An 8,280-nucleotide genomic window follows, 5' to 3' on the forward strand; every position below is an offset into this window, starting at 1 on the left:
TGCAATCTCAATGGGAGGGTGCAATACCTATGTTGAATCAAGTAATGAGTGCCACCAAAGGTGTCACTAATACATTTTTTGGTGTTAGCAGGATTGTCCATACTTCTTTTATACAACATTTATCAAAATGTTGTTACTAACTTACTTCTACCACCTACCACTTTTAAGGAAAATAGTTCATTTGTTGTATTTTATTTTACACAGTTGAAGAAGTTGGGAGCCAACAATATTGAAGTTGTTATTGGATGTGGGGTTCGTTTTGATCATGGTTTTGGAGTTGGTATGCCATATCAATTCTTTGCCACCTATTCATCTTTTTTTCTTCTTATGATTTTTATGTTATCATGTTTTAGTTATGTGATAGATATAATGTTGCATCATATGAATTCCCTTGTTTAGCTATACATTGGATAATCTTGTCTTTTGTTCAATTTTTTCTTATTTGACTCATAATGTTATATTGGTTTGGTCTTTGTCTGCGTAACTATCATTTTGAACTATTGCAATGTGTCTAGTTATTATATTTTCCAAAAAATGTTAGAACACTTTTTCTGAGTTGTTCCCAAAATGATTCATATATGGAACTACAATTTTGGTGTTTCAACTTTTTCTGAGTAGTTATTACAGTTTTGTCAGATTTCTCTACATCAAATAAGGAATCATGTTCCATTGACATATTAAATGGTGATATTCCTGGTTGGATTCTGGATGTAGTAAAAGTGATATTGGAACAAAACTGTGACACTCATAAGAACTTTGATGACATGTGTGCGGATATTAGATTGGCTTTGAGCTATCTAAATAATGCAGATCAATGTGGGTTTGATTCAAGCAAAGATCATCCATTTGATGGATCTAAGCCTGTCCATTTTAGTCAGCACACCTTATGGAAACCTATGAATAATTTTGTAGTAGACCCATGTGGTGAAGTAAATGATTTTGAGATTTTATCAATAAAGGGAACTACACAACAATCTCAAAGAGATCTAAGCCAGTTAATCGGTAAGATAATTGAGCTTATTGAAGGGATTAGCATGCCTGTTGAGGATTATGATAATTGAAATTCCTTGTACAAAAGTGAAGGAAATATCCGTGCACATAAGTATCAACAAATTCCTACAGGCTACATGGTTTGTGTTTTGGTTATGTGTGCAAATCCATCTTTGTTGTAATGTGTTCTGGTTTTGGTTTGAAGGTTGTTTACCAATTCTACAGGATTGGGAGATAATTGTTGCTTCAGAAAAGTTGGCAGAGTGTCAAGAAACCATCGTTAACCTTGGGAAGCAGTTGAAGGCATTGGTTGCACCAAAGGATGCCTCAACAAAGATTAACTAGATTGGAACAACTTGGTTGGAAGGAAAGACTCCCCTAAAACTAATTAACTAGATTCCTCAAGAGAGATTGATTATCAACAAAATTGAAGGACACTTTAAACCTATAACATGTGACAAAAGATCATTGTCACACCTCAAGTCTTACATACACGTGTTATTGAGTTTTTATTTTGTTGGCACCTTTCATTTTGTTTTATTATTATTCTTTATTTTATTTTATTAACTCCGGTCATACTGTTAACAAACATTGCTCAAACTAAAGGTTATAGTTATGATTCTGATTTCTCACTAGTGAAATTGAGGATCATCATTCAGCAATGATGAATTCCACAGAATAAGAGTGTCATGGCTGTGAAATTATGGAGAAAGATGTTCATGAAAAGTATTCTCGAGTTAATGTACTATTTACTCCCATCTCCGTATGAGTCCCAAGAGATCAACCATCTCACTCTCGCTTACTTTGTCATCTCTGGACTTGGCATCCTTGACTCTTGACTCAAAGTACACATAATATTATCCTATTCCTATGTTTTTGTTTTACTTTACCTATGTTGTTATTATTGTTACCATGCTCCTTATTCATCTGTAATCTCATGTGTTTCTTCTTTTGTTTTTTGTTCCTTTCGTGTGATTTAAGGTTGCAAAGGATGTTGTTGTCAGTTGGGTTTTGTGCTTCCAAGCTCACCCCAGTGCCAAGGCTGATCTCAATGATGGTATGTATGCAAATGCACTTGTTGGCTCGATTTGATCTCCAAAATTTGATTTTTAACTGATCCATTTGAAGGGTTTTGCTATAGGGAAATTCAATGGCTTTCATGGATCCAAAACTTCACAGTTTCCTCCATATGAGAATGGGATACGGAAAAGTTTGAAATTTGAAAGTGCTAAACTTTTTTTTTCTGTTGATGGAGCCTTGGAGGATCGTGATTTCTCTATGTTGGTTTTTCTCTTTTTCCCAATTTTGAAGGTTTTGATTCACAACAATAGTCAATTGGCAAGTACTTATTGTGCCATTTCCATATTGAAAATTTTTGGTTGTGAATTGTCCAATCTTGATTCTGAAACAATTGTGACTTCTATGAGGAACCTTCAACAGCCTGATGGAAGGTATGGTTTTGAAACTTGGACTAGAGTTGTGGCCTTTATACTTGTGCAATGGTAAAATTAGTAAAATTCACAGCCATTTTTCAATTTTGTGGTATGTGGTTTCCCAAGTTTATTTCAAGACTTACATCCCTAATGATATGCTTAAATGGAATTACTTCATATTCCTTAAATTTTTTATCTATGTTGACAGTTTCATTCCTATTCATACTGGAGGCCAAACAGATCTTAGGTTTGTGTATTGTGCAGGTAAGAGAAATAAAGTCATGAAATGATGATGCTAGCTAATAGTTATTTATTTGATTAATAATTCTAGATATATTATATATTTTTAACTAATTGTCTGTATCAATTGTCATCTATTTCATGTTGGGTAACTGGAGTGGCATGGACAAGGAGATGACCAAGGATTACATCTTACGTTGCCAGGTATGTGAAGCTAGTGCATCAACTCGTGATGGGATAAGAGAATTATCTGAGGATTGTACTATATTCTGGACATACATGTTTGTTGAAAATGTATGTGTGTACATAAAAGAAATTGATATATTCTTTTTTCTTTTCTATTTTTCTAGTCTTATAATGGTGGCTTTGGATTAGTTCCTGGTGCAAAATCTCATGGTGAGTTGAAACAATCATTTATCACAGTTTAGATGTGATTCTGTGTTATGAGAGAAGTCACTATAATGTTGTTCTTCTATACAAAGTTATTGGAATCTTTTGCCTGAAGTTCTTTTATGCTATTGTCCATCACATGATAGATTTGTTTGATACAATGTTTAAATTTCTCTTTTAAAAATTTTGTAGTGGTCTTGATAGCAACACCATGTAATGATATTAATGGTAGGGATCAAAGTACATTAAATTTGCCAGTTTAGGGACCAAAACACACAATTTTTACATGTACAATGAAAACAGTAAAACTTAGACAGGTATATGGACTAAATGTAGTCTATGCTTATGGTTTTTGTGGTTAAAACTTATCGGTAGCGCCCAAAATTTGGAAATCATTGAGCCATTTCATTCTATCGTATTGGGAACAAGCAACAAAAAAAGAAGTCTATTTCACATGCTCAAGATGACAAAAACTATTGGAGGGTATGTGATGATTCACATAAGTTTCTTCGTGCATATTTAATTGTTTGACATTGTATTTGTTTTTTCCTTCAGGACAATCTATTGCAGCCTCTAAAAGACATTCAGACAATCAATGCTTGTCTTGATTGCCTAGTCAATCTCAATCATATTTTTCAACTTTCTCTTTTTCTGCTATGCCTTATGTTCCTTATTAGTTAAGAAGTACATGTGTTCCTTTATTTTCTAGCCTTACAATGTTTAAATTGCTATTGGTTGGTTGGTAGGATGTTGAAATCTAGGACTTAACACCAATACAATTTAAAAAGGGTATTTTTTTCCTTTTAGAAGATATTATTTGTGAGATTTATAATTGCTTCATGAAATTCTATAGATTAAGTATAAAATTTCAAGTGTAAAGTTTTAACCCTTCCCCTTTGGTTGGCTCAACAGATTGGTTTTGACATTTGGGAGTATCTTTCATTAAAATATTGATTATGGATTGCCTTCTTAACTAACCTCAAACATTTTTATTGATACATTTTGTTATGGTCAAGGTTATTGAATTGCAATTCAAATTGCGAATTGTAAATCATATTAAATCTTCATATTCAAATACATAATGAAAAACAACTTAAAATTTAAAATTATATCATGTAGATGATAAATAGTGTTTAATGTAATAATTTTTAACTAGAAAATGATCAAAAGCCTCACAAAACAAAATCATGATTAATAACTTAGTGTGTGAAGCCTCTATTTTATTTATATTGAAATATAGAGGCAATGATACAATCAAATAGAGTGGATAGAATGAGAGAGTGGCTGTGTGAAACCCTGTAGTTCATAACAATGAAAATAGAACATCTAAATAATCAAATAGAATGTGTTTAGTGGTCATTTTTTAGTTCCTTGTATTTAACAATTGAATTGTATTTGACTTTTCCATTTGTTTTATAAGAAAAGGTGAAAGAAAAGTAATAAGTTCAGAAATAACGAATTGTTGAATCTTGTAATAAATAATCATGATAAGCAATCACGTTGATTCATTCATATATCATAAGATTCATAGTCATTTGTGCATGATATGATTATAAATCACAAGATAGGCAACAAATCTTATCAAATGGTGTGATTCAAATCATATGATTCTATTAACTACAATCGTGATTTTGTTTACACTCGAGTATTAACATAGTAAAAGTGACTTTGTCAGTTTGATATCCTTATCAACCAACCAATTGACCGTTATCCTGTATCCTTATGGTGGCCAGTTTAATACTTGTAGGCTTGTTGTGGTTCTTATTGGCCAGTTAAGTAACAAACACAATGATAATAACCTTCTCAAGCCCTAGTCAATTTAAATTGTGTTTTTTGAATATTAATAATTTTGGCTCATGCCTGTTGGTTGTTTTGTCCTGGCTCATCAATCATTTAATGCTTATTAATTCTTAAATGATATTTATCAACATTACTTTTTTAGTGTCACAGGAGGCGCAACTTATTATGCTATGGCATCTCTGATTAATGGGATTCATTTAAGATAATATTCTCTCAAGTTGTGCTTCATCTTCTTGTTGGACAAGTGGTCTCAAATATCTTAAGAAGGGGGGGTTGAATTAAGATATTATAAACTATTTCCCCAATTAAAAATTCTACTTTGATTTCAATACAAGTTCCAAGTTCCCTTAAAGATGGATTTCTAAACAATGATTCAAATTAAATAATCTGAATATAAATGTAAAGCAATAATAAATAAAAGAGTTTAAGGGAAGAGAAAGTGCAAACTCAGATTTATACTGGTTCGGCCACACCTCTGTGCCTACGTCCAGTCCCCAAGTAACCCGCTTGAGAGTTCCACTATCTTGTAAAATCCCTTTACAAGTTCTGAACCACACAAGGACAACCCTTCCTTTGTGTTCAAATTTCTTTACAACAAGAGACCCTCGGTCTCTTAATCTCTTTTTGAGAATTAGAGTGAAGAAAAGAAGAAATCTCTCTTGAAAGAGATAGATTAAACAATTTGAGCACTCAAATAATTCCTTATTGAATTACAAGTGTATTGGCCAAGGATTAAGAAGATAAGAAGATTTTTTCTTTTTGAGAGGATAAGACCTTTTTGTTTTGAAAAACTCTAAGCAAATTCGTGTTCCAAGTCACATATAAATAGACCTTTGATGGCCATGTAAAAACCATTTGAAAAGTTGTGACTCTTGGAAATAATTTTCTGAAAATTTCCTCTGGTAATCGATTACAAGACTTGTGTAATCGATTACAGGTTTTAAAATTTGAATCATAACATTCAGTAACTGCTGGTAATCGATTACCATCCATGTGTAATCGATTACATAGTGTAAAGTTTAAATTCAAATTTGTAATGGCTGTTGTAAATCATTTTTGGCCATTGGTAATCGATTACATCCTCTGGTAATCGATTACCAGAGAGTAAATCTCTTGAAAAAGACTTTTTAACTTAAATTTCTTGGCCAAACCTTTTTCTATTTCAATTTGGAATTTCCTTCCTAAAATACTAGACATCTTCTTGATGTTGTATCTTGTATTCTCGGATTGTTGTCTTGAATTAAACTTGAGAAGCGCATTTCCATAAGACATCAAATAATCACGATCATATGACATCATCAAAACATCAAAGGCAAAGTCTTTGCTTCTACAATCTCAAAGTCTTTGCTTCTACACTTCTTTGATAAATGCGCCATTGCTACTGGATTGGATCTTGCAGGTTTGTATATCTGAACTCTTTCAATAGAAGCTTATTAGATTGTATTAGTTTGTAAATGAACATATTGCATCGAAGGTCATTTTCAACAATTGTTTATTCGCAAATGCCTTTCAAATAATGGCTTCAATATTTTTCTTTATTGATCAATGAACACTTAAAACTTGGTTAAATTTAAGTGCTTGAATTGTTTTCCCATAGGTCAAGATTCACTAGTTCTGTCTTCCTTTTCAGAGGTAGGGAACTGATGGGGGTTTTCAAGGTAGAGCAAATAAATCTAGTGATACATGTTATGCATTTTGGTAAGCACAGTATGGAGCCTTAATCATTTTTTATGATATTTCATTATTTGCTAGTTGTCAAAGCCTTGACAAGCATCATATGTTTGTTAGGATTGGAGCTGTGCGTTTTAAAGATTCTAAATAAGGCTCTACGTGGATTTTTGCTTTCTTGTCAATATAAGGTACAATACCTAGAAGCCCTGTTTTCCATACATTGTATTGTAGTTGTAGGCTTCACATATTATATTTAGGCATCCAATGTCCACTAGGGGATCATAACAAATTATCTTAATTAAAATCTAATTTATGTGGATATGGCCATGGCATATGTCTCATGAGGAAAAAAATTAATTAAATGACTACTTAACTTTTTTTGTTTTTTATTTTTTTTATTCAAAGTTTGGTGAGACATGATATTACAAAAGAACATTGGTCCTAATCATGATTGCAATGGATTCGCTATTTATAACTCAAAATAAAGACATCGGTTGTAAAGTATAACTATCTTAGAAAATCAATCATTTTAAGATGATTATTGACGATTGTTGGTGTAAAAATCATTTTAGAATGGTGGTATTTTCTAAGACGGATTTAAAGGAATCGTCATAAAATGTATTTACTTTCTACGATGTTGGCTTCAAAGACGGTTTGAAACTGTCTTTGTATATGTCTAATAACTGTCATAAAAGACTCTTTTTTCAATAGTGTTCATTTTCTTCAAATTTAATGATTAAAATTAGTTATTCATTACACTAGATTTCAAGAAAATGAAGAGTAACTAGAAAGGTGAGGATGATGAGTAACTCTTTTAGAATTATTCTTTATCTTCATCATTCACTTTCTTAAAATCTAACAAATAAAATTAATAACTTATTATAACCATTAGATTTCTTGCAAGTTGATAAGTCTTCTATATATGTATGTTCTATTTATTTTTGGGAGAATCTATTTAGATTCTCACATAATATAATTTTAGAAAGAGACATAAAAATTTAGGTACAACTAAGTTTCAAACTAAAGATTATTTTATAAAGTCAAAAGATTGAAGTTTATTGACATTCCTAAAGATTCTACTAAGATGTAAAAGATCCTAATTAAAATAATTATTAATATATATATATATATATATATATATATTCTCTCTCTTTTCCTTTTCTTCACTGCACTACTCTTTCAAGTTCTGGACTAGTTTAAGACTTTGAGTTTGAAGTGTCCAAGGCATTTAGCCCATATGGGTTTTTAGTGGGACTCATCTCATATCCCTAACTTGAAAAAAATAATGTTGTTTTACCTTTTATCCTAATAAGCACCAAAAAGCAAAAATTACCCTTAATTAACTACATAAGCTAGCCGATGTTGTCACGAGGGGTTTGAGCTGGTATGGTATATTCGTTTTGTTTCATTATATTGCATAATCTGGTGAATTTAAAAACACTTAACCTTTGAAGAGAAATATCATCTTTTTAATTTGGTGGCAACAACAAGTTAATTAATTATCTGAAGTGACATGAGTGTTTTGACAGTGTTGATTTTGATTCCAGAGGATGTTCCTCATTCAACTGTTGAGTTGACGGTTTGAAGTTGTCTGGGAAAATGTTATTTCCTCTGCTGGTTATGTAAGGACAAACTCATCAGGGTCAGTTATGCTGTCACTGTGTTTAGCATGGTTCAGAGGCTCTGTAATAATGTCTTCCATGTGAATGCAGGACACTTTTGCTTGGGACTTGAGTAATAAATAACGAAGGTATAC

The 8,280-nt window shown here is 31.8% G+C and overlaps 1 pseudogene; it reads left to right on the forward strand.

Annotated features, from left to right (window-relative positions):
- Positions 1 to 1,679: 1,679 nt before the first annotated feature.
- Positions 1,680 to 6,266, forward strand: LOC114372452 (annotated as a pseudogene).
- Positions 6,267 to 8,280: the final 2,014 nt, after the last annotated feature.

This window comes from Glycine soja, chromosome 2 (assembly GCF_004193775.1).
Source record: "Glycine soja cultivar W05 chromosome 2, ASM419377v2, whole genome shotgun sequence".
Lineage (NCBI taxonomy): Eukaryota > Viridiplantae > Streptophyta > Magnoliopsida > Fabales > Fabaceae > Glycine > Glycine soja.